A 25520-nucleotide genomic window follows, 5' to 3' on the forward strand; every position below is an offset into this window, starting at 1 on the left:
ATGATCTACTACACTCCGGAACCCTCTCGAAAACTGCAGGCGCGGTTTGCGCTGAGAAGCGTGTGGTGTTTTGGGACGATAACAAAAGCTTGGGAAATGGAACGTGGCATTGCCCCCCTCTGAAAAAAGGCATCGTCTCGATGCTTTAACTAAAGATTAAGGTACAATAATAATGCAAGAAAGTACAATGAATAAATTACAATACAACAATAATACAAAAAAGCACTGTTTCAGTTTGTTAACGCGCATGAAATGGCTTTAGGCGTGCGACATGGACGACTTCAGGTCGCGATCGGCGTCGTTGAGAGTTCGTGATGCCGTCGGGGACATCCTCGTAATCAAGTGGGCCGAGACGTCGAACCACCCTGTACGGTCCGAAGTACCGTCGCAGAAGCTTTTCACTTAGTCCACGTCGGCGTATCGGCGTCCACACCCAAACACGTTCACCGGGCTGGTATTCCACGAAGCGTCGTCGAAGGTTGTAACGGTGGCTGTCGGTCGTCTGTTGATTCTTGATACGGAGCCGCACAAGTTGTCGGGCTTCTTCGGCGCGATGAAGGTACTCGCTCACATCGTGGTTTTCTTCGTCGGTGACGTTGGGTAACATGGCATCGAGCGTCGTTGTCGGGCTTCTTCTGTAGACCAACTTGTATGGAGATATATGCGTCGTCTCTTGCACCGCAGTGTTGTATGCGAAGATCACATACGGAAGAATGGCGTCCCACGTCTTGTGTTCGACATCGACGTACATTGACAGCATGTCGGCGATCGTCTTGTTAAGCCGCTCGGTGAGGCTGTTGGTCTGTGGGTGATACTCTGTCGTCCGGCGGTGGTTTGTTTGGCTGTATGCGAAGATCGCTTGAGTTAAGTCGGCAGTGAATGCTGTTCCTCTGTCGGTGATAAGGACCTCCGGGGCGCCGTGACGTAGGACGATATTTTCGATGAAGAACTTAGCTACCTCGGATGCACTGCCTTTTGGCAGGGCTTTTGTCTCGGCGTAGCGGGTGAGGTAGTCGGTAGCTACCACGATCCACTTGTTTCCGAAAGCCGACGTCGGGAACGGCCCCAGTAGGTTCATACCAATCTGCTGGAAAGGTCGGCAAGGTGGATCTATTGGCTGCAGAAGTCCCGCTGGCCTTGTCGGCGGTGTCTTGCGTCGCTGACAGTCCCGGCATGTCCTCACATAACGAGTGACGTCGGTGGTAAGACGCGGCCAGTAGTACCTTTCTTGTATCCTCGCGAGCGTGCGAGAAACACCGAGTTGCCCTGCCGTCGGATCGTCGTGCAGGGCCTGTAGGAGTTCTGGTCGCAGAGCTGAAGGCACCACAAGGAGGTACTTAGCCCGAAGCGGTGAAAAGTTTTTCTTTTGTAGAAGACCGTTTCGTAGAAAAAACGACGCAAGTGCGCGCTTGAATACCTTCGGGACTTCGGCGGTCCTGCCTTCGAGGTATTCTATTAGGGCCTTAAGTTCCGGGTCGGCCCGCTGTCGTTCAGCGAAGTCGTCGGTAGTGATCGTTCCCAAGAAGTAGTCGTCATCCGGGTCGTCGGGTAGCGGCTGGTCGACAGGCGCACGAGAGAGACATTCGGCGTCGGAGTGTTTTTTGCCGGACTTGTAAATGACAGTAATGTCATATTCTTGAAGTCTCAGGCTCCATCGTGCGAGGCGACCTGAAGGGTCCTTCATAGTGGCTAGCCAACACAGGGCGTGGTGGTCGCTCACAACTTTGAAGGGCCTGCCGTAGAGGTATGGGCGAAATTTCGACGTAGCCCAGATGATGGCGAGGCACTCCTTTTCTGTTGTGGAATAATTTGCTTCTGCTTTGGATAGCGATCGGCTGGCGTAACTAATAACCCTTTCAAGTCCGTCAGCCCTCTGCACAAAAACGGCGCCAAGACCTACGCTGCTTGCGTCAGTATGTATTTCTGTCTTGGCGAATTCGTCGAAATGGGCAAGTAACGGAGGCGTCTGGAGGCGATGTTTAAGCTCCTGGAAAGCGTGTTCCTGTGGCGTTTTCCACTTGAACTCCACGTCGGCCTTGGTAAGGTTAGTGAGAGGATCGGCGATGCGGGCGAAGTTTTTCACGAACCGCCTATAATAGGCGCACAGGCCCAGAAATCGGCGCACGGCTTTCTTGTCAGTGGGCGGCGGGAAGTAGGCGATGGCGACTGTTTTCCGTGGATCAGGACGAACTCCAGACTTGCTGATAACGTGCCCCAGAAACAAGAGCTCTTCATACGCAAGTCTGCACTTTTCTGGCTTCAGTGTGAGTCCGGAAGTCTTGATGGCTTGAAGTACAGCTTCAAGGTGCCGAAGATGCTCGTCGAAACTCGAGAAAAACACGACGACGTCGTCCAAGTACACAAGGCAAGTCAGCCACTTCAATCCTGCCAGTACTGTATCCATAACGCGTTGAAAAGTTGCAGGCGCTGAGCAAAGGCCGAAGGGCATCACCTTAAACTCGAAGAGGCCGTCCGGTGTTATAAACGCTGTCTTCTGTCGGTCTCTTTAGTCAACTTCGATTTGCCAATAGCCAGTCTTGAGGTCCATTGACGAAAAGTACTTGGCGTTATGGAGCCGATCAAGTGCGTCGTTTATTCGTGGGAGAGGATACACGTTCTTTCTTGTGATTTTGTTCAGGCGGCGATAATCGACGCAGATACGTAGGGTCCCATTCTTTTTCTTCACTAACACCACGGGGGATGCCCATGGGCTCTTGGACGGCTGGATAATGTCATCCCGCAGCATTTCATCAACTTGTCTCTTCATGGCCTCACGTTCTCGCGTCGAAACCCTGTACGGACTCTACCGGAGTGGTCTGGCATTTTCTTCGGTTATGATGCGATGTTTCGTGATTGGGGTCTGCCGAATTTTCGATGACGACGAAAAGCAATCTTCGTATTGCAGGAGCAGGGCCTTGAGCTATTCTTGCTTATCGTTCGGAAGTCTGGGATTGACGTCGAAAGCTATGGGAGGGGCTTGGTTCCTCTGAGCAGGTTCCGCAGAATCGGCGAGGGCGAAAGCACTGGTGGCTTCGACAATTTCTTCGATGTATGCGACCGTTGTTCCTTTGTTCACATGTTTGTATTCATTGCTGAAATTCGTGAGCATAACCGTTGCTCTGCCTCCCCGCAGCTCTGCAATTCTTCTTGCGACGCAAATATTTCGGGTGACCAACAGATGCTGACTGCCTTCAACGACGCCTTTGAAGTCAGGTGATTCAGGAGCGCCGACTGAAATAATGACGCTTGAGCGAGGCGGAATGGTGACTTGTTCTTCCAGCACATTCAAGGCATGGTGTCCAGACGGCGTGCGCGGCGGTAGTGCTTCTTCTGTGGATAACGTTATTGACTTTGTTTTTAGGTTGATGACAGCACCATGGAGGCATAAGAAGTCCATGCCAAGGATGACATCTCTCGAGCAACGCTGTAGGACTATGAAGTCTGTAGGATAAATACGGCCGTTAATGGTGACTCTCGCTGTGCAGATTCCTGCAGGCGTTACGAGATGACCTCCGGCTGTGCGGATTTCAGGGCCTTTCCAAGCTGTCCTAACTTTCTTTAACTTTGCGGCGAACGACCCACTGATGACAGAATAGTCGGCTCCAGTATCGACGAGAGCGGTCACACTGTGGCCGTCGATAAGAACGTCGAGGTCGCTAGTTCGCCGTCTCGCATTACAGTTAGGGCGTGGCGTCGGGTCACGGCTGCGTCGGCTTGTTCCGCTGCCTCCATGTTGCGTCGTCAGGCCACCTTCAGTAAGTGAGCTTTCGCCGTCAGGGCTTTGCCTGGTTGGCGTTGTGTAGGGAAAGCTCCGTCGCGGCGTCGACGTCGTCGGAGGATCTTCGGTAGTTCGTCGCACAGCAACCACACCTCCACCGGTTGCTGCCCTTAGTTTCCCGGATACGGGCTAGGAGACCGGCCCCGAGTTTGGCCAGAGTACTGTCGGTGGTGCGGTGACGTGCGGCGGCTGGGCGACGGCGAACGCGAAGAGCTTCGTGGTGTCCACCGAGTTCCTGTCAGGTAGTCGGCGATGTCACGTGGTCATTCTCCTGGCTGCGGACGTGGTGCATCGACGGCGAAGCCACGCAGTCCCATCTGTCGGTACTGGCAAAGGCGGTAAGTGTGCCCGGCCTCGCCGCAGTGGTAGCACAGTGGGCGGTGGTCAGGGGTGCGCCAAACGTCGGTTTTCCTCGGCGCACTGCGCTGGCCCGCTGATGAACGGTAGGTCGTCGGTGGGGGTGGTGGCGGCGGTGGTGTCTGGCGACGGAAGTGCGACGGGGCGGCGTTTTGGCGTGGACGGGGAGGAGCGTTGTGGCGCACTGCAGCGGCGTAGCTCATAGTTTCTGGCTCGGGCAGCGGTGTATGGGGAATTCGAAGTGATTGCCGAACTTCTTCTCGCACAATGTCGGCGATCGAATCCACTTGAGGTTGCGCCGAAGGCAACAGTTTGCGCAGCTCTTCCCGCACGATCGCTCGGATCGTTTCACGCAGGTATTCGGAGTCACTGGTTTGAGCAGCAGCGCATTCTGGAGTCAGGCGACGATTATACTGTCTGTTGCGCCTGTCAAGGGTTTTTTCGATGGTGGTCACCTCGGATACAAATTCTTGGACGGTGTTCGGTAGATTCCTCATTAGTCCCGCGAAGAGCTCCTGTTTGACCCCTCGCATGAGGAAACGAACTTTCATCTCCTCAGCCATGTCTGGGTCAGCGTGACGAAATAGGCGGGTCATCTCCTCTGTGAAAATTCCAACCTTCTCATTCGGTAGCTGAACCCGGGTCTCTAGTTGAGCAGCGGCCCTTTCTTTGTGAGCGACGTTCGCGAACGTTTGCAGAAATGCGCCGCAAAAGACATCCCACGTTCGGAGCGTGGACTCACGATTTTCTAGCCAGGTCCTTGCGGTGTCTTCCAGGTAGAAGTACACACGCCGGAGCTTTTCTTCGTTTTCCCAGTGGTTGAGGGCGGCCACACGGTCCTATGTTTCTAACCAGGACTCCGGGTCTTCGAACGATGACCCATGGAAAATTGGTGGTTCCCTGGGTTGAAGCATGACCATCGTGGGCAGGGATGCGGCGGTTGTCATTGTCGCTGCAGTCGTGGTCATGGCCTTGGTCTTCCGCGCCTTGTCTTCTAGAATCCCGTACTACGGTGGTAGCCCTTGCTGTCGGCGGCTTGTTCGCTGCTCCTGGTTGGCGTCGGTGTCTTCTCTGCGACGTGGGCGGGGATCACGGCTTGACGGGGGCGTGCGGTACATGAACGAAGCAGCACCTCCACCAGATGTCACGGGGTCGTGACGTGGCCGAAGACAGGAGACTTCGTGTTGGGATTTAACTGTTTATTTGGGCGAACCTGTGCCCGGTAAACGGAAAGTCTTATTACAGCAGCAGTCTCGCACAGATAGCAGTCTCGGACTGATAGCGGCGAACGGAATGCGGCCTTCGATCAACAACTGACAAGCGGCGAAGCGCGTCGGCATTTATACTCCCGCCGTCGAATGTTCTAGCGCTAACGCTGGCGGCGGCGTACGTTCCAGAACAATCTGTACCATTCGCAGAGTGGGCGTGATCTTATCGAAATGATCTACTACAGTCCGGAACCCTCTCGAAAACTGCAGGCGCGGATTGCGCTGAGAATCGTGTGGTGTTTTGGGACGATAACAAAAGCTTGGGAAATGAAACGTGGCAATATGTTCTGATGATGGTGAGAGTGGAGCATGACTGCCTCCGTGGCGCGATTGGCTAGCGCGATCGGCTGTTAACCCAAAGGTTGGAGGTTACAGCCCGTCCGGTGGTGGTGCGGCGCTTTTTTTTGGGCTGATAGCTTTGAAGTTATGTTCTGTTGGTGGTGAGAGTGGAGCACGACTGTCTCCGTGGCGCAACTGGCTAGCGCGATCGACTGTTAACCGAAAGGTTGGAGTTTCGAGCCCACCCAGTGGTGGTGCGGCGCTTTTTTTTCTTTGGGCTGATAGCTTTGAAGATATGTTCTGATGATGGTGAGAGTGGAGCACGACTGTCTCCGTGGCGCAATTGGCTAGAGCGATCGGCTGTTAACCGAAAGGTTGCAGGTTCGAGCCGACCCGGTGGTAGTGCGGCGCTTCTTTTTCTTTGCGCTGATAGCTTTGGTGAAATGTTCTGACGGTGGTGAGAGTGGAGCACGACTGTCTCCGTGGCGCAATTGGCTAGCGCGATCGGCTGTTAACCGAAAGTTCGAGTTTCGAGCCCTCCCGGGAGTGGTGTTTTGCTTTTTTCTTTGCACTGATAGCTTTGAAGATATGTTCTGATGATGATGAGAGTGGAGCCGACTGTCTCCGTGGCGCAATTGGCTAGCGCGATCGGCTGTTAACCGAAAGTTTGGAGGTTCGAGCCCACCCGGTGGTGGTGCGGCGCTTCTTTTTCTTTGCGCTGATAGCTTTGGTGAAATGTTCTGACGGTGGTGAGAGAGGAGCACGACTGTCTCCGTGGCGCAATTGGCTAGCACGTTCGGCTGTTAATCATAAAATTGGAGTTTCGAGATCTCCCGGGAGTAGTGTGTTGCTTTTTTCTTTGCGCTGATAGCTTTGAAGATATGTTCTGATGATGGTGAGAGTGGAGCACGACTGTCTCCGTGCCGCAATTGTCTAGCGCGATCGGCTGTTAACCGAAAATTTGGAGGTTCGAGCCCACCCGGTGGTGACGAGAAGCTTTTTTTTCTTTGCGCTGATAGCTTTGAAGATATGTTCTGATGGTGGTGAGAGTGCAGCACGACTATCTCCGTGGCGCGATTGGCTAGCGCGATCGGCTGTTAACCGAAAGGTTGGAGGTTACAGAACGTCCGGTGGTGGTGCGGCGCTTTTTTTTGGGCTGATAGCTTTGAAGTTATGTTCTGTTGGTGGTGAGAGTGGAGCACGACTGTCTCCGTGGCGCAACTGGCTAGCGCGATCGACTGTTAACCGAAAGGTTGGAGTTTCGAGCCCACCCAGTGGTGGTGCGGCGCTTTTTTTTCTTTGGGCTGATAGCTTTGAAGATATGTTCTGATGATGGTGAGAGTAGAGCACGACTGTCTCCGTGGCGCAATTGGCTAGCGCGATCGGCTGTTAACCGAAAGGTTGCAGGTTCGAGCCGACCCGGTGGTAGTGCGGCGCTTCTTTTTCTTTGCGCTGATAGCTTTGGTGAAATGTTCTGACGGTGGTGAGAGTGGAGCACGACTGTCTCCGTGGCACAATTGGCTAGCGCGATCGGCTGTTAACCGAAAGTTCGAGTTTCGAGCCCTCCCGGGAGTGGTGTGTTGCTTTTTTCTTTGCGCTGATAGCTTTGAAGATATGTTCTGATGATGGTGAGAGTGGAGCACGACTGTCTCCGTGGCGCAATTGGCTAGCGTGATCGGCTGTTAACCGAAAGTTTGGAGGTTCGAGCCCACCCGGTGGTGGTGCGGCGCTTCTTTTTCTTTGCGCTGATAGCTTTGGTGAAATGTTCTGACGGTGGTGAGAGAGGAGCACGACTGTCTCCGTGGCGCAATTGGCTAGCACGTTCGGCTGTTAATCATAAAATTGGAGTTTCGAGATCTCCCGGGAGTAGTGTGTTGCTTTTTTCTTTGCGCTGATAGCTTTGAAGATATGTTCTGATGATGGTGAGAGTGGAGCACGGCTGTCTCCGTGCCGCAATTGTCTAGCGCGATCGGCTGTTAACCGAAAATTTGGAGGTTCGAGCCCACCCGGTGGTGACGAGAAGCTTTTTTTTCTTTGCGCTGATAGCTTTCAAGATATGTTCTGATGGTGGTGAGAGTGCAGCACGACACTCTCCGTGGCGCAATTGGCTAGCGCGATCGGCTGTTAACCGAAAGATTGGAGGTTCGAGCCCACCTGGTGGTGGTGCGGCACTTTTATTTCTTTAGGCTGATAGCTTTGAAGATATGTTCTGATGGTGGTGAGAGTGAAGCAGGACTGTCTGCGTGGCGCAATTGGCTAGTGCGATCGGCTGTTAACCGAAAGGGTGGAGGTTCGAGCCCACCCGGTGGTGGTGCGGCACTTTTTTTCTTTGGGCTGATAGCTTTGAAGATATGTTCTGATGGTGGTGAGAGTGGAGCAGGACTGTCGCCGTGGTGCAATTGGCTAGCGCGTTCGGCCGTCAACCGAAAGGTTGGGGGTTCGAGCCCTCCCGGTGGTGGTGCCGCGCTTTTTTTCTTTGGGTTGATAGCTTTGAAGATATGTTATGATGAGGGTGAGAGTGGAGCATGACTGTCTCCGTGGCGCGATTGGCTAGCGCGATCGGCTGTTAACCGAAAGGTTGGAGGTTACAGCCCATCCGGTGGTGGTGCAGCGCTTTTTTTTGGGCTGATAGCTTTGAAGATATGTTCTGTTGGTGGTGAGAGTGGAGCACGACTGTCTCTGTTGCGCAATTGACTAGCGCGATCGACTGTTAACCGAAAGGTTGGAGTTTCGAGCCCACTTGGTGGTGGTGCGGCGCTTTTTTTTCTTTGGGCTGATAGCTTTGAAGATATGTTCTGATGGTGGTGAGAGTGGAGCACGACTGTCTCCGTGGCGCAATTGGCTAGCGCGTTCGGCTGTTAACCGAAAGATTGAGGTTCGAGCCGACCCGGTGGTAGTGCGGCGCTTTTTATTTCTTTGGGCTGATAGCTTTGAAGATATATTCTGATGGTGGTGAGAGTGGAGCAGGACTGTCTGTGTGGAGCAATTGGCAAGCGAGATCGGCTGTTAACCGAAAGGTTGGAGTTTCGAGCCCACCCGGTGGTGGTGCGGCGCTTTTTTTTCTTTGGGCTGATAGCTTTGAAGATATGTTCTGATGGTGGTGAGAGTGGAGCACGACTGTCTCCGTGGCGCAATTGGCTAGCGCGATCGGCTGTTAACCGAAAGATTGGAGGTTCGAGCCGACCCGGTGGTAGTGCGGCGCTTTTTATTTCTTTGGGCTGATAGCTTTGAAGATATATTCTGATGGTGGTGAGAGTGGAGCAGGACTGTCTGTGTGGAGCAATTGGCAAGCGAGATCGACTGTTAACCGAAAAGTTGGAGTTTCGAGCCCACCCAGTGGTGGTGCGGCGCTTTTTTTTCTTTGGGCTGATAGCTTTGAAGATATGTTCTGATGATGGTGAGAGTGGAGCACGACTGTCTCCGTGGCGCAATTGGCTAGCGCGATCGGCTGTTAACCGAAAGGTTGCAGGTTCGAGCCGACCCGGTGGTAGTGCGGCGCTTCTTTTTCTTTGCGCTGATAGCTTTGATGAAATGTTCTGACGGTGGTGAGAGTGGAGCACGACTGTCTCCGTGGCGCAATTGGCTAGCGCGATCGGCTGTTAACCGAAAGTTCGAGTTTCGAGCCCTCCCGGGAGTGGTGTGTTGCTTTTTTCTTTGCGCTGATAGCTTAGAAGATATGTTCTGATGATTGTGAGAGTGGAGCACGACTGTCTCCGTGGCGCAATTGGCTAGCGCGATCGGCTGTTAACCGAAAGTTTGGAGGTTCGAGCCCACCCGGAAGTGGTGCGGCGCTTCTTTTTCTTTGCGCTGATAGCTTTGGTGAAATGTTCTGACGGTGGTGAGAGAGGAGCACGACTGTCTCCGTGGCGCAATTGGCTAGCACGTTCGGCTGTTAATCATAAAATTGGAGTTTCGAGATCTCCCGGGAGTAGTGTGTTGCTTTTTTCTTGGCGCTGATAGCTTTGAAGATATGTTTTGATGATGGTGAGAGTGGGGCACGACTGTCTCCGTGCCGCAATTGTCTAGCGCGATCGGCTGTTAACCGAAAATTTGGAGGTTCGAGCCCACCCGGTGGTGACGAGAATCTTTTTTTTCTTTGCGCTGATAGCTTTGAAGATATGTTCTGATGGTGGTGAGAGTGCAGCACGACTGTCTCCGTGGCGCGATTGGCTAGCGCGATCGGCTGTTAACCGAAAGGTTGGAGGTTACAGCCCGTCCGGTGGTGGTGCGGCGCTTTTTTTGGGCTGATAGCTTTGAAGTTATGTTCTGTTGGTGGTGAGAGTGGAGCACGACTGTCTCCGTGGCGCAACTGGCTAGCGCGATCGACTGTTCACCGAAAGGTTGGAGTTTCGAGCCCACCCAGTGGTGGTGCGGCGCTTTTTTTTCTTTGGGCTGATAGCTTTGAAGATATGTTCTGATGATGGTGAGAGTGGAGCACGACTGTCTCCGTGGCGCAATTGGCTAGCGCGATCGGCTGTTAACCGAAAGGTTGCAGGTTCGAGCCGACCCGGTGGTAGTGCGGCGCTTCTTTTTCTTTGCGCTGATAGCTTTGGTGAAATGTTCTGACGGTGGTGAGAGTGGAGCACGACTGTCTCCGTGGCACAATTGGCTAGCGCGATCGGCTGTTAACCGAAAGTTCGAGTTTCGAGCCCTCCCGGGAGTGGTGTGTTGCTTTTTTCTTTGCGCTGATAGCTTTGAAGATATGTTCTGATGATGGTGAGAGTGGAGCACGACTGTCTCCGTGCCGCAATTGTCTAGCGCGATCGGCTGTTAACCGAAAATTTGGAGGTTCGAGCCCACCCGGTGGTGACGAGAAGCTTTTTTTTCTTTGCGCTGATAGCTTTCAAGATATGTTCTGATGGTGGTGAGAGTGCAGCACGACTGTCTCCGTGGCGCAATTGGCTAGCGCGATCGGCTGTAACCGAAAGATTGGAGGTTCGAGCCCACCTGGTGGTGGTGCGGCACTTTTCTTTCTTTAGGCTGATAGCTTTGAAGATATGTTCTGATGGTGGTGAGAGTGGAGCAGGACTGTCTGCGTGGCGCAATTGGCTAGTGCGATCGGCTGTTAACCGAAAGTTTGGAGGTTCGAGCCCACCCGGTGGTGGTGCGGCGCTTCTTTTTCTTTGCGCTGATAGCTTTGGTGAAATGTTCTGACGGTGGTGAGAGAGGAGCACGACTGTCTCCGTGGCGCAATTGGCTAGCACGTTCGGCTGTTAATCATAAAATTGGAGTTTCGAGATCTCCCGGGAGTAGTGTGTTGCTTTTTTCTTTGCGCTGATAGCTTTGAAGATATGTTCTGATGATGGTGAGAGTGGAGCACGGCTGTCTCCGTGCCGCAATTGTCTAGCGCGATCGGCTGTTAACCGAAAATTTGGAGGTTCGAGCCCACCCGGTGGTGACGAGAAGCTTTTTTTTCTTTGCGCTGATAGCTTTCAAGATATGTTCTGATGGTGGTGAGAGTGCAGCACGACACTCTCCGTGGCGCAATTGGCTAGCGCGATCGGCTGTTAACCGAAAGATTGGAGGTTCGAGCCCACCTGGTGGTGGTGCGGCACTTTTATTTCTTTAGGCTGATAGCTTTGAAGATATGTTCTGATGGTGGTGAGAGTGAAGCAGGACTGTCTGCGTGGCGCAATTGGCTAGTGCGATCGGCTGTTAACCGAAAGGGTGGAGGTTCGAGCCCACCCGGTGGTGGTGCGGCACTTTTTTTCTTTGGGCTGATAGCTTTGAAGATATGTTCTGATGGTGGTGAGAGTGGAGCAGGACTGTCGCCGTGGTGCAATTGGCTAGCGCGTTCGGCCGTCAACCGAAAGGTTGGGGGTTCGAGCCCTCCCGGTGGTGGTGCCGCGCTTTTTTTCTTTGGGTTGATAGCTTTGAAGATATGTTATGATGAGGGTGAGAGTGGAGCATGACTGTCTCCGTGGCGCGATTGGCTAGCGCGATCGGCTGTTAACCGAAAGGTTGGAGGTTACAGCCCATCCGGTGGTGGTGCAGCGCTTTTTTTTGGGCTGATAGCTTTGAAGATATGTTCTGTTGGTGGTGAGAGTGGAGCACGACTGTCTCTGTTGCGCAATTGACTAGCGCGATCGACTGTTAACCGAAAGGTTGGAGTTTCGAGCCCACTTGGTGGTGGTGCGGCGCTTTTTTTTCTTTGGGCTGATAGCTTTGAAGATATGTTCTGATGGTGGTGAGAGTGGAGCACGACTGTCTCCGTGGCGCAATTGGCTAGCGCGTTCGGCTGTTAACCGAAAGATTGAGGTTCGAGCCGACCCGGTGGTAGTGCGGCGCTTTTTATTTCTTTGGGCTGATAGCTTTGAAGATATATTCTGATGGTGGTGAGAGTGGAGCAGGACTGTCTGTGTGGAGCAATTGGCAAGCGAGATCGGCTGTTAACCGAAAGGTTGGAGTTTCGAGCCCACCCGGTGGTGGTGCGGCGCTTTTTTTTCTTTGGGCTGATAGCTTTGAAGATATGTTCTGATGGTGGTGAGAGTGGAGCACGACTGTCTCCGTGGCGCAATTGGCTAGCGCGATCGGCTGTTAACCGAAAGATTGGAGGTTCGAGCCGACCCGGTGGTAGTGCGGCGCTTTTTATTTCTTTGGGCTGATAGCTTTGAAGATATATTCTGATGGTGGTGAGAGTGGAGCAGGACTGTCTGTGTGGAGCAATTGGCAAGCGAGATCGACTGTTAACCGAAAAGTTGGAGTTTCGAGCCCACCCAGTGGTGGTGCGGCGCTTTTTTTTCTTTGGGCTGATAGCTTTGAAGATATGTTCTGATGATGGTGAGAGTGGAGCACGACTGTCTCCGTGGCGCAATTGGCTAGCGCGATCGGCTGTTAACCGAAAGGTTGCAGGTTCGAGCCGACCCGGTGGTAGTGCGGCGCTTCTTTTTCTTTGCGCTGATAGCTTTGATGAAATGTTCTGACGGTGGTGAGAGTGGAGCACGACTGTCTCCGTGGCGCAATTGGCTAGCGCGATCGGCTGTTAACCGAAAGTTCGAGTTTCGAGCCCTCCCGGGAGTGGTGTGTTGCTTTTTTCTTTGCGCTGATAGCTTTGAAGATATGTTCTGATGATTGTGAGAGTGGAGCACGACTGTCTCCGTGGCGCAATTGGCTAGCGCGATCGGCTGTTAACCGAAAGTTTGGAGGTTCGAGCCCACCCGGAAGTGGTGCGGCGCTTCTTTTTCTTTGCGCTGATAGCTTTGGTGAAATGTTCTGACGGTGGTGAGAGAGGAGCACGACTGTCTCCGTGGCGCAATTGGCTAGCACGTTCGGCTGTTAATCATAAAATTGGAGTTTCGAGATCTCCCGGGAGTAGTGTGTTGCTTTTTTCTTGGCGCTGATAGCTTTGAAGATATGTTTTGATGATGGTGAGAGTGGGGCACGACTGTCTCCGTGCCGCAATTGTCTAGCGCGATCGGCTGTTAACCGAAAATTTGGAGGTTCGAGCCCACCCGGTGGTGACGAGAATCTTTTTTTTCTTTGCGCTGATAGCTTTGAAGATATGTTCTGATGGTGGTGAGAGTGCAGCACGACTGTCTCCGTGGCGCGATTGGCTAGCGCGATCGGCTGTTAACCGAAAGGTTGGAGGTTACAGCCCGTCCGGTGGTGGTGCGGCGCTTTTTTTGGGCTGATAGCTTTGAAGTTATGTTCTGTTGGTGGTGAGAGTGGAGCACGACTGTCTCCGTGGCGCAACTGGCTAGCGCGATCGACTGTTCACCGAAAGGTTGGAGTTTCGAGCCCACCCAGTGGTGGTGCGGCGCTTTTTTTTCTTTGGGCTGATAGATTTGAAGATATGTTCTGATGATGGTGAGAGTGGAGCACGACTGTCTCCGTGGCGCAATTGGCTAGCGCGATCGGCTGTTAACCGAAAGGTTGCAGGTTCGAGCCGACCCGGTGGTAGTGCGGCGCTTCTTTTTCTTTGCGCTGATAGCTTTGGTGAAATGTTCTGACGGTGGTGAGAGTGGAGCACGACTGTCTCCGTGGCACAATTGGCTAGCGCGATCGGCTGTTAACCGAAAGTTCGAGTTTCGAGCCCTCCCGGGAGTGGTGTGTTGCTTTTTTCTTTGCGCTGATAGCTTTGAAGATATGTTCTGATGATGGTGAGAGTGGAGCACGACTGTCTCCGTGCCGCAATTGTCTAGCGCGATCGGCTGTTAACCGAAAATTTGGAGGTTCGAGCCCACCCGGTGGTGACGAGAAGCTTTTTTTTCTTTGCGCTGATAGCTTTCAAGATATGTTCTGATGGTGGTGAGAGTGCAGCACGACTGTCTCCGTGGCGCAATTGGCTAGCGCGATCGGCTGTAACCGAAAGATTGGAGGTTCGAGCCCACCTGGTGGTGGTGCGGCACTTTTCTTTCTTTAGGCTGATAGCTTTGAAGATATGTTCTGATGGTGGTGAGAGTGGAGCAGGACTGTCTGCGTGGCGCAATTGGCTAGTGCGATCGGCTGTTAACCGAAAGGGTGGAGGTTCGAGCCCACCCGGTGGTGGTGCGGCACTTTTTTTCTTTGGGCTGATAGCTTTGAAGATATGTTCTGATGGTGGTGAGAGTGGAGCAGGACTGTCGCCGTGGTGCAATTGGCTAGCGCGTTCGGCCGTCAACCGAAAGGTTGGGGGTTCGAGCCCTCCCGGTGGTGGTGCCGCGATTTTTTTCTTTGGGTTGATAGCTTTGAAGATATGTTATGATGAGGGTGAGAGTGGAGCATGACTGTCTCCGTGGCGCGATTGGCTAGCGCGATCGGCTGTTAACCGAAAGGTTGGAGGTTACAGCCCATCCGGTGGTGGTGCAGCGCTTTTTTTTGGGCTGATAGCTTTGAAGATATGTTCTGTTGGTGGTGAGAGTGGAGCACGACTGTCTCTGTTGCGCAATTGGCTAGCGCGATCGACTGTTAACCGAAAGGTTGGAGATTGGAGCCCACTTGGTGGTGGTGCGGCGCTTTTTTTTCTTTGGGCTGATAGCTTTGAAGATATGTTCTGATGGTGGTGAGAGTGGAGCACGACTGTCTCCGTGGCGCAATTGGCTAGCGCGTTCGGCTGTTAACCGAAAGATTGGAGGTTCGAGCCGACCCGGTGGTAGTGCGGCGCTTTTTATTTCTTTGGGCTGATAGCTTTGAAGATATATTCTGATGGTGGTGAGAGTGGAGCAGGACTGTCTGTGTGGAGCAATTGGCAAGCGAGATCGGCTGTTAACCGAAAGGTTGGAGTTTCGAGCCCACCCGGTGGTGGTGCGGCGCTTTTTTTTCTTTGGGCTGATAGCTTTGAAGATATGTTCTGATGGTGGTGAGAGTGGAGCACGACTGTCTCCGTGGCGCAATTGGCTAGCGCGATCGGCTGTTAACCGAAAGATTGGAGGTTCGAGCCGACCCGGTGGTAGTGCGGCGCTTTTTATTTCTTTGGGCTGATAGCTTTGAAGATATATTCTGATGGTGGTGAGAGTGGAGCAGGACTGTCTGTGTGGAGCAATTGGCAAGCGAGATCGACTGTTAACCGAAAGGTTGGAGTTTCGAGCCCACCCAGTGGTGGTGCGGCGCTTTTTTTTCTTTGGGCTGATAGCTTTGAAGATATGTTCTGATGATGGTGAGAGTGGAGCACGACTGTCTCCGTGGCGCAATTGGCTAGCGCGATCGGCTGTTAACCGAAAGGTTGCAGGTTCGAGCCGACCCGGTGGTAGTGCGGCGCTTCTTTTTCTTTGCGCTGATAGCTTTGGTGAAATGTTCTGACGGTGGTGAGAGTGGAGCACGACTGTCTCCGTGGCGCAATTGGCTAGCGCGATCGGCTGTTAACCGAAAGTTCGAGTTTCGAGCCCTCCCGGGAGTGGTGTGTTGCTTTTTTCTTTGCGCTGATAGCTTTGAAGATATGTTCTGATGATGGTGAGAGTGGAGCACGACTGTCTCCGTGGCGCAATTGGCTAGCGCGATCGGCTGTTAACCGAAAGTTTGGAGGTTCGAGCCCACCCGGAAGTGGTGCGGCGCTTCTTTTTCTTTGCGCTGATAGCTTTGGTGAAATGTTCTGACGGTGGTGAGAGAGGAGCACGACTGTCTCCGTGGCGCAATGGGCTAGCACGTTCGGCCGTCAACCGAAAGGTTGGGGGTTCGAGCCCTCCCGGTGGTGGTGCCGCGCTTTTTTTCTTTGGGTTGATAGCTTTGAAGATATGTTATGATGAGGGTGAGAGTGGAGCGTGACTGTCTCCGTGGCGCGATTGGCTAGCGCGATCGGCTGTTAACCGAAAGGTTGGAGGTTACAGCCCATCCGGTGGTGATGCAGCGCTTTTTTTGGGCTGATAGCTTTGAAGATATGTTCTGTTGGTGGTGAGAGTGGAGCACGACTGTCTCTGTTGCGCAATTGACTAGCGCGATCGACTGTTAATCGAAAGGTTGGAGTTTCGAGCCTACTTGGTGGTGGTGCGGCGCTTTTCTTTCTTTAGGCTGATAGCTTTGAAGATATGTTCTGATGGTGGTGAGAGTGCAGCACGACACTCTCCGTGGCGCAATTGGCTAGCGCGATCGGCTGTTAACCGAAAGATTGGAGGTTCGAGCCCACCTGGTGGTGGTGCGGCACTTTTCTTTCTTTAGGCTGATAGCTTTGAAGATATGTTCTGATGGTGGTGAGAGTGGAGCAGGACTGTCTCTGTTGCGCAATTGACTAGCGCGATCGACTGTTAACCGAAAGGTTGGAGTTTCGAGCCCACTTGGTGGTGGTGCGGCGCTTTTTTTCTTTGGGCTGATAGCTTTGAAGATATGTTCTGATGGTGGTGAGAGTGGAGCACGACTGTCTCCGTGGCGCAATTGGCTAGCGCGATCGGCTGTTAACCGAAAGATTGGAGGTTCGAGCCGACCCGGTGGTAGTGCGGCGCTTTTTATTTTTTTGGGCTGATAGCTTTGAAGATATATTCTGATGGTGGTGAGAGTGGAGCAGGACTGTCTGTGTGGAGCAATTGGCAAGCGAGATCGACTGTTAACCGAAAAGTTGGAGTTTCGAGCCCACCCAGTGGTGGTGCGGCGCTTTTTTTTCTTTGGGCTGATAGCTTTGAAGATATGTTCTGATGATGGTGAGAGTGGAGCACGACTGTCTCCGTGGCGCAATTGGCTAGCGCGATCGGCTGTTAACCGAAAGGTTGCAGGTTCGAGCCGACCCGGTGGTAGTGCGGCGCTTCTTTTTCTTTGCGCTGATAGCTTTGATGAAATGTTCTGACGGTGGTGAGAGTGGAGCACGACTGTCTCCGTGGCGCAATTGGCTAGCGCGATCGGCTGTTAACCGAAAGTTCGAGTTTCGAGCCCTCCCGGGAGTGGTGTGTTGCTTTTTTCTTTGCGCTGATAGCTTTGAAGATATGTTCTGATGATTGTGAGAGTGGAGCACGACTGTCTCCGTGGCGCAATTGGCTAGCGCGTTCGGCTGTTAACCGAAAGATTGGAGGTTCGAGCCGACCCGGTGGTAGTGCGGCGCTTTTTATTTCTTGGGGCTGATAGCTTTGAAGATATATTCTGATGGTGGTGAGAGTGGAGCAGGACTGTCTGTGTGGAGCAATTGGCAAGCGAGATCGACTGTTAACCGAAAGGTTGGAGTTTCGAGCCCACCCAGTGGTGGTGCGGCGCTTTTTTTTCTTTGGGCTGATAGCTTTGAAGATATGTTCTGATGATGGTGAGAGTGGAGCACGACTGTCTCCGTGGCGCAATTGGCTAGCGCGATCGGCTGTTAACCGAAAGGTTGCAGGTTCGAGCCGACCCGGTGGTAGTGCGGCGCTTCTTTTTCTTTGCGCTGATAGCTTTGGTGAAATGTTCTGACGGTGGTGAGAGTGGAGCACGACTGTCTCCGTGGCGCAATTGGCTAGCGCGATCGGCTGTTAACCGAAAGTTCGAGTTTCGAGCCCTCCCGGGAGTGGTGTGTTGCTTTTTTCTTTCGCTGATAGCTTTGAAGATATGTTCTAATGATGGTGAGAGTGGAGCACGACTGTCTCCGTGGCGCAATTGGCTAGCGCGATCGGCTGTTAACCGAAAGTTTGGAGGTTCGAGCCCACCCGGAAGTGGTGCGGCACTTCTTTTTCTTTGCGCTGATAGCTTTGGTGAAATGTTCTGACGGTGGTGAGAGAGGAGCACGACTGTCTCCGTGGCGCAATTGGCTAGCACGTTCGGCTGTTAATCATAAAATTGGAGTTTCGAGATCTCCCGGGAGTAGTGTGTTGCTTTTTTTTTGCGCTGATAGCTTTGAAGATATGTTCTGATGATGGTGAGAGTGGAGCACGACTGTCTCCGTGCCGCAATTGTCTAGCGCGATCGGCTGTTAACCGAAAATTTGGAGGTTCGAGCCCACCCGGTGGTGACGAGAATCTTTTTTTTCTTTGCGCTGATAGCTTTGAAGATATGTTCTGATGGTGGTGAGAGTGCAGCACGACTGTCTCCGTGGCGCGATTGGCTAGCGCGATCGGCTGTTAACCGAAAGGTTGGAGGTTACAGCCCGTCCGGTGGTGGTGCGGCGCTTTTTTTTGGGCTGATAGCTTTGAAGTTATGTTCTGTTGGTGGTGAGAGTGGAGCACGACTGTCTCCGTGGCGCAACTGGCTGGCGCGATCGACTGTTAACCGAAAGGTTGGAGTTTCGAGCCCACCCAGTGGTGGTGCGGCGCTTTTTTTTCTTTGGGCTGATAGCTTTGAAGATATGTTCTGATGATGGTGAGAGTGGAGCACGACTGTCTCCGTGGCGCAATTGGCTAGCGCGATCGGCTGTTAACCGAAAGATTGAGGTTCGAGCCGACCCGGTGGTAGTGCGGCGCTTTTTATTTCTTTGGGCTGATAGCTTTGAAGATATATTCTGATGGTGGTGAGAGTGGAGCAGGACTGTCTGTGTGGAGCAATTGGCAAGCGAGATCGGCTGTTAACCGAAAGGTTGGAGTTTCGAGCCCACCCGGTGGTGGTGCGGCGCTTTTTTTTCTTTGGGCTGATAGCTTTGAAGATATGTTCTGATGGTGGTGAGAGTGGAGCACGACTGTCTCCGTGGCGCAATTGGCTAGCGCGATCGGCTGTTAACCGAAAGATTGGAGGTTCGAGCCGACCCGGTGGTAGTGCGGCGCTTTTTATTTCTTTGGGCTGATAGCTTTGAAGATATATTCTGATGGTGGTGAGAGTGGAGCAGGACTGTCTGTGTGGAGCAATTGGCAAGCGAGATCGACTGTTAACCGAAAAGTTGGAGTTTCGAGCCCACCCAGTGGTGGTGCGGCGCTTTTTTTTCTTTGGGCTGATAGCTTTGAAGATATGTTCTGATGATGGTGAGAGAGGAGCACGACTGTCTCCGTGGCGCAATTGGCTAGCACGTTCGGCTGTTAATCATAAAATTGGAGTTTCGAGATCTCCCGGGAGTAGTGTGTTGCTTTTTTCTTTGCGCTGATAGCTTTGAAGATATGTTCTGATGATGGTGAGAGTGGAGCACGGCTGTCTCCGTGCCGCAATTGTCTAGCGCGATCGGCTGTTAACCGAAAATTTGGAGGTTCGAGCCCACCCGGTGGTGACGAGAAGCTTTTTTTTCTTTGCGCTGATAGCTTTCAAGATATGTTCTGATGGTGGTGAGAGTGCAGCACGACACTCTCCGTGGCGCAATTGGCTAGCGCGATCGGCTGTTAACCGAAAGATTGGAGGTTCGAGCCCACCTGGTGGTGGTGCGGCACTTTTATTTCTTTAGGCTGATAGCTTTGAAGATATGTTCTGATGGTGGTGAGAGTGAAGCAGGACTGTCTGCGTGGCGCAATTGGCTAGTGCGATCGGCTGTTAACCGAAAGGGTGGAGGTTCGAGCCCACCCGGTGGTGGTGCGGCACTTTTTTTCTTTGGGCTGATAGCTTTGAAGATATGTTCTGATGGTGGTGAGAGTGGAGCAGGACTGTCGCCGTGGTGCAATTGGCTAGCGCGTTCGGCCGTCAACCGAAAGGTTGGGGGTTCGAGCCCTCCCGGTGGTGGTGCCGCGCTTTTTTTCTTTGGGTTGATAGCTTTGAAGATATGTTATGATGAGGGTGAGAGTGGAGCATGACTGTCTCCGTGGCGCGATTGGCTAGCGCGATCGGCTGTTAACCGAAAGGTTGGAGGTTACAGCCCATCCGGTGGTGGTGCAGCGCTTTTTTTTGGGCTGATAGCTTTGAAGATATGTTCTGTTGGTGGTGAGAGTGGAGCACGACTGTCTCTGTTGCGCAATTGACTAGCGCGATCGACTGTTAACCGAAAGGTTGGAGTTTCGAGCCCACTTGGTGGTGGTGCGGCGCTTTTTTTTCTTTGGGCTGATAGCTTTGAAGATATGTTCTGATGGTGGTGAGAGTGGAGCACGACTGTCTCCGTGGCGCAATTGGCTAGCGCGTTCGGCTGTTAACCGAAAGATTGAGGTTCGAGCCGACCCGGTGGTAGTGCGGCGCTTTTTATTTCTTTGGGCTGATAGCTTTGAAGATATATTCTGATGGTGGTGAGAGTGGAGCAGGACTGTCTGTGTGGAGCAATTGGCAAGCGAGATCGGCTGTTAACCGAAAGGTTGGAGTTTCGAGCCCACCCGGTGGTGGTGCGGCGCTTTTTTTTCTTTGGGCTGATAGCTTTGAAGATATGTTCTGATGGTGGTGAGAGTGGAGCACGACTGTCTCCGTGGCGCAATTGGCTAGCGCGATCGGCTGTTAACCGAAAGATTGGAGGTTCGAGCCGACCCGGTGGTAGTGCGGCGCTTTTTATTTCTTTGGGCTGATAGCTTTGAAGATATATTCTGATGGTGGTGAGAGTGGAGCAGGACTGTCTGTGTGGAGCAATTGGCAAGCGAGATCGACTGTTAACCGAAAAGTTGGAGTTTCGAGCCCACCCAGTGGTGGTGCGGCGCTTTTTTTTCTTTGGGCTGATAGCTTTGAAGATATGTTCTGATGATGGTGAGAGTGGAGCACGACTGTCTCCGTGGCGCAATTGGCTAGCGCGATCGGCTGTTAACCGAAAGGTTGCAGGTTCGAGCCGACCCGGTGGTAGTGCGGCGCTTCTTTTTCTTTGCGCTGATAGCTTTGATGAAATGTTCTGACGGTGGTGAGAGTGGAGCACGACTGTCTCCGTGGCGCAATTGGCTAGCGCGATCGGCTGTTAACCGAAAGTTCGAGTTTCGAGCCCTCCCGGGAGTGGTGTGTTGCTTTTTTCTTTGCGCTGATAGCTTTGAAGATATGTTCTGATGATTGTGAGAGTGGAGCACGACTGTCTCCGTGGCGCAATTGGCTAGCGCGATCGGCTGTTAACCGAAAGTTTGGAGGTTCGAGCCCACCCGGAAGTGGTGCGGCGCTTCTTTTTCTTTGCGCTGATAGCTTTGGTGAAATGTTCTGACGGTGGTGAGAGAGGAGCACGACTGTCTCCGTGGCGCAATTGGCTAGCACGTTCGGCTGTTAATCATAAAATTGGAGTTTCGAGATCTCCCGGGAGTAGTGTGTTGCTTTTTTCTTGGCGCTGATAGCTTTGAAGATATGTTTTGATGATGGTGAGAGTGGGGCACGACTGTCTCCGTGCCGCAATTGTCTAGCGCGATCGGCTGTTAACCGAAAATTTGGAGGTTCGAGCCCACCCGGTGGTGACGAGAATCTTTTTTTTCTTTGCGCTGATAGCTTTGAAGATATGTTCTGATGGTGGTGAGAGTGCAGCACGACTGTCTCCGTGGCGCGATTGGCTAGCGCGATCGGCTGTTAACCGAAAGGTTGGAGGTTACAGCCCGTCCGGTGGTGGTGCGGCGCTTTTTTTGGGCTGATAGCTTTGAAGTTATGTTCTGTTGGTGGTGAGAGTGGAGCACGACTGTCTCCGTGGCGCAACTGGCTAGCGCGATCGACTGTTCACCGAAAGGTTGGAGTTTCGAGCCCACCCAGTGGTGGTGCGGCGCTTTTTTTTCTTTGGGCTGATAGCTTTGAAGATATGTTCTGATGATGGTGAGAGTGGAGCACGACTGTCTCCGTGGCGCAATTGGCTAGCGCGATCGGCTGTTAACCGAAAGGTTGCAGGTTCGAGCCGACCCGGTGGTAGTGCGGCGCTTCTTTTTCTTTGCGCTGATAGCTTTGGTGAAATGTTCTGACGGTGGTGAGAGTGGAGCACGACTGTCTCCGTGGCACAATTGGCTAGCGCGATCGGCTGTTAACCGAAAGTTCGAGTTTCGAGCCCTCCCGGGAGTGGTGTGTTGCTTTTTTCTTTGCGCTGATAGCTTTGAAGATATGTTCTGATGATGGTGAGAGTGGAGCACGACTGTCTCCGTGCCGCAATTGTCTAGCGCGATCGGCTGTTAACCGAAAATTTGGAGGTTCGAGCCCACCCGGTGGTGACGAGAAGCTTTTTTTTCTTTGCGCTGATAGCTTTCAAGATATGTTCTGATGGTGGTGAGAGTGCAGCACGACTGTCTCCGTGGCGCAATTGGCTAGCGCGATCGGCTGTAACCGAAAGATTGGAGGTTCGAGCCCACCTGGTGGTGGTGCGGCACTTTTCTTTCTTTAGGCTGATAGCTTTGAAGATATGTTCTGATGGTGGTGAGAGTGGAGCAGGACTGTCTGCGTGGCGCAATTGGCTAGTGCGATCGGCTGTTAACCGAAAGTTTGGAGGTTCGAGCCCACCCGGTGGTGGTGCGGCGCTTCTTTTTCTTTGCGCTGATAGCTTTGGTGAAATGTTCTGACGGTGGTGAGAGAGGAGCACGACTGTCTCCGTGGCGCAATTGGCTAGCACGTTCGGCTGTTAATCATAAAATTGGAGTTTCGAGATCTCCCGGGAGTAGTGTGTTGCTTTTTTCTTTGCGCTGATAGCTTTGAAGATATGTTCTGATGATGGTGAGAGTGGAGCACGGCTGTCTCCGTGCCGCAATTGTCTAGCGCGATCGGCTGTTAACCGAAAATTTGGAGGTTCGAGCCCACCCGGTGGTGACGAGAAGCTTTTTTTTCTTTGCGCTGATAGCTTTCAAGATATGTTCTGATGGTGGTGAGAGTGCAGCACGACACTCTCCGTGGCGCAATTGGCTAGCGCGATCGGCTGTTAACCGAAAGATTGGAGGTTCGAGCCCACCTGGTGGTGGTGCGGCACTTTTATTTCTTTAGGCTGATAGCTTTGAAGATATGTTCTGATGGTGGTGAGAGTGAAGCAGGACTGTCTGCGTGGCGCAATTGGCTAGTGCGATCGGCTGTTAACCGAAAGGGTGGAGGTTCGAGCCCACCCGGTGGTGGTGCGGCACTTTTTTTCTTTGGGCTGATAGCTTTGAAGATATGTTCTGATGGTGGTGAGAGTGGAGCAGGACTGTCGCCGTGGTGCAATTGGCTAGCGCGTTCGGCCGTCAACCGAAAGGTTGGGGGTTCGAGCCCTCCCGGTGGTGGTGCCGCGCTTTTTTTCTTTGGGTTGATAGCTTTGAAGATATGTTATGATGAGGGTGAGAGTGGAGCATGACTGTCTCCGTGGCGCGATTGGCTAGCGCGATCGGCTGTTAACCGAAAGGTTGGAGGTTACAGCCCATCCGGTGGTGGTGCAGCGCTTTTTTTTGGGCTGATAGCTTTGAAGATATGTTCTGTTGGTGGTGAGAGTGGAGCACGACTGTCTCTGTTGCGCAATTGACTAGCGCGATCGACTGTTAACCGAAAGGTTGGAGTTTCGAGCCCACTTGGTGGTGGTGCGGCGCTTTTTTTTCTTTGGGCTGATAGCTTTGAAGATATGTTCTGATGGTGGTGAGAGTGGAGCACGACTGTCTCCGTGGCGCAATTGGCTAGCGCGTTCGGCTGTTAACCGAAAGATTGAGGTTCGAGCCGACCCGGTGGTAGTGCGGCGCTTTTTATTTCTTTGGGCTGATAGCTTTGAAGATATATTCTGATGGTGGTGAGAGTGGAGCAGGACTGTCTGTGTGGAGCAATTGGCAAGCGAGATCGGCTGTTAACCGAAAGGTTGGAGTTTCGAGCCCACCCGGTGGTGGTGCGGCGCTTTTTTTTCTTTGGGCTGATAGCTTTGAAGATATGTTCTGATGGTGGTGAGAGTGGAGCACGACTGTCTCCGTGGCGCAATTGGCTAGCGCGATCGGCTGTTAACCGAAAGATTGGAGGTTCGAGCCGACCCGGTGGTAGTGCGGCGCTTTTTATTTCTTTGGGCTGATAGCTTTGAAGATATATTCTGATGGTGGTGAGAGTGGAGCAGGACTGTCTGTGTGGAGCAATTGGCAAGCGAGATCGACTGTTAACCGAAAAGTTGGAGTTTCGAGCCCACCCAGTGGTGGTGCGGCGCTTTTTTTTCTTTGGGCTGATAGCTTTGAAGATATGTTCTGATGATGGTGAGAGTGGAGCACGACTGTCTCCGTGGCGCAATTGGCTAGCGCGATCGGCTGTTAACCGAAAGGTTGCAGGTTCGAGCCGACCCGGTGGTAGTGCGGCGCTTCTTTTTCTTTGCGCTGATAGCTTTGATGAAATGTTCTGACGGTGGTGAGAGTGGAGCACGACTGTCTCCGTGGCGCAATTGGCTAGCGCGATCGGCTGTTAACCGAAAGTTCGAGTTTCGAGCCCTCCCGGGAGTGGTGTGTTGCTTTTTTCTTTGCGCTGATAGCTTTGAAGATATGTTCTGATGATTGTGAGAGTGGAGCACGACTGTCTCCGTGGCGCAATTGGCTAGCGCGATCGGCTGTTAACCGAAAGTTTGGAGGTTCGAGCCCACCCGGAAGTGGTGCGGCGCTTCTTTTTCTTTGCGCTGATAGCTTTGGTGAAATGTTCTGACGGTGGTGAGAGAGGAGCACGACTGTCTCCGTGGCGCAATTGGCTAGCACGTTCGGCTGTTAATCATAAAATTGGAGTTTCGAGATCTCCCGGGAGTAGTGTGTTGCTTTTTTCTTGGCGCTGATAGCTTTGAAGATATGTTTTGATGATGGTGAGAGTGGGGCACGACTGTCTCCGTGCCGCAATTGTCTAGCGCGATCGGCTGTTAACCGAAAATTTGGAGGTTCGAGCCCACCCGGTGGTGACGAGAATCTTTTTTTTCTTTGCGCTGATAGCTTTGAAGATATGTTCTGATGGTGGTGAGAGTGCAGCACGACTGTCTCCGTGGCGCGATTGGCTAGCGCGATCGGCTGTTAACCGAAAGGTTGGAGGTTACAGCCCGTCCGGTGGTGGTGCGGCGCTTTTTTTGGGCTGATAGCTTTGAAGTTATGTTCTGTTGGTGGTGAGAGTGGAGCACGACTGTCTCCGTGGCGCAACTGGCTAGCGCGATCGACTGTTCACCGAAAGGTTGGAGTTTCGAGCCCACCCAGTGGTGGTGCGGCGCTTTTTTTTCTTTGGGCTGATAGATTTGAAGATATGTTCTGATGATGGTGAGAGTGGAGCACGACTGTCTCCGTGGCGCAATTGGCTAGCGCGATCGGCTGTTAACCGAAAGGTTGCAGGTTCGAGCCGACCCGGTGGTAGTGCGGCGCTTCTTTTTCTTTGCGCTGATAGCTTTGGTGAAATGTTCTGACGGTGGTGAGAGTGGAGCACGACTGTCTCCGTGGCACAATTGGCTAGCGCGATCGGCTGTTAACCGAAAGTTCGAGTTTCGAGCCCTCCCGGGAGTGGTGTGTTGCTTTTTTCTTTGCGCTGATAGCTTTGAAGATATGTTCTGATGATGGTGAGAGTGGAGCACGACTGTCTCCGTGCCGCAATTGTCTAGCGCGATCGGCTGTTAACCGAAAATTTGGAGGTTCGAGCCCACCCGGTGGTGACGAGAAGCTTTTTTTTCTTTGCGCTGATAGCTTTCAAGATATGTTCTGATGGTGGTGAGAGTGCAGCACGACTGTCTCCGTGGCGCAATTGGCTAGCGCGATCGGCTGTAACCGAAAGATTGGAGGTTCGAGCCCACCTGGTGGTGGTGCGGCACTTTTCTTTCTTTA

The 25520-nt window shown here is 52.8% G+C and overlaps 5 non-coding genes across 5 annotated transcripts; all 5 read left to right on the plus strand.

Annotated features, from left to right (window-relative positions):
- The first annotated feature begins 8066 nt into the window (after positions 1 to 8066).
- TRNAD-GUC (transfer RNA aspartic acid (anticodon GUC)) lies at positions 8067 to 8140 on the plus strand. Its single transcript has one exon. It is a non-coding gene; the product is annotated as a tRNA-Asp (tRNA).
- A 3309-nt stretch (positions 8141 to 11449) lies between these two features.
- Positions 11450 to 11523, plus strand: TRNAD-GUC (transfer RNA aspartic acid (anticodon GUC)). Its single transcript has one exon. It is a non-coding gene; the product is annotated as a tRNA-Asp (tRNA).
- A 2719-nt stretch (positions 11524 to 14242) lies between these two features.
- Positions 14243 to 14316, plus strand: TRNAD-GUC (transfer RNA aspartic acid (anticodon GUC)). The gene has a single exon. It is a non-coding gene; the product is annotated as a tRNA-Asp (tRNA).
- A 5227-nt stretch (positions 14317 to 19543) lies between these two features.
- Positions 19544 to 19617, plus strand: TRNAD-GUC (transfer RNA aspartic acid (anticodon GUC)). Its single transcript has one exon. It is a non-coding gene; the product is annotated as a tRNA-Asp (tRNA).
- Positions 19618 to 22926: 3309 nt separating this feature from the next.
- TRNAD-GUC (transfer RNA aspartic acid (anticodon GUC)) lies at positions 22927 to 23000 on the plus strand. Its single transcript has one exon. It is a non-coding gene; the product is annotated as a tRNA-Asp (tRNA).
- The last annotated feature ends 2520 nt before the right edge of the window (positions 23001 to 25520 follow it).

Source organism: Rhipicephalus microplus, unplaced genomic scaffold, assembly GCF_043290135.1.
Source record: "Rhipicephalus microplus isolate Deutch F79 unplaced genomic scaffold, USDA_Rmic scaffold_12, whole genome shotgun sequence".
Taxonomy (NCBI): Eukaryota; Metazoa; Arthropoda; class Arachnida; order Ixodida; family Ixodidae; genus Rhipicephalus; species Rhipicephalus microplus.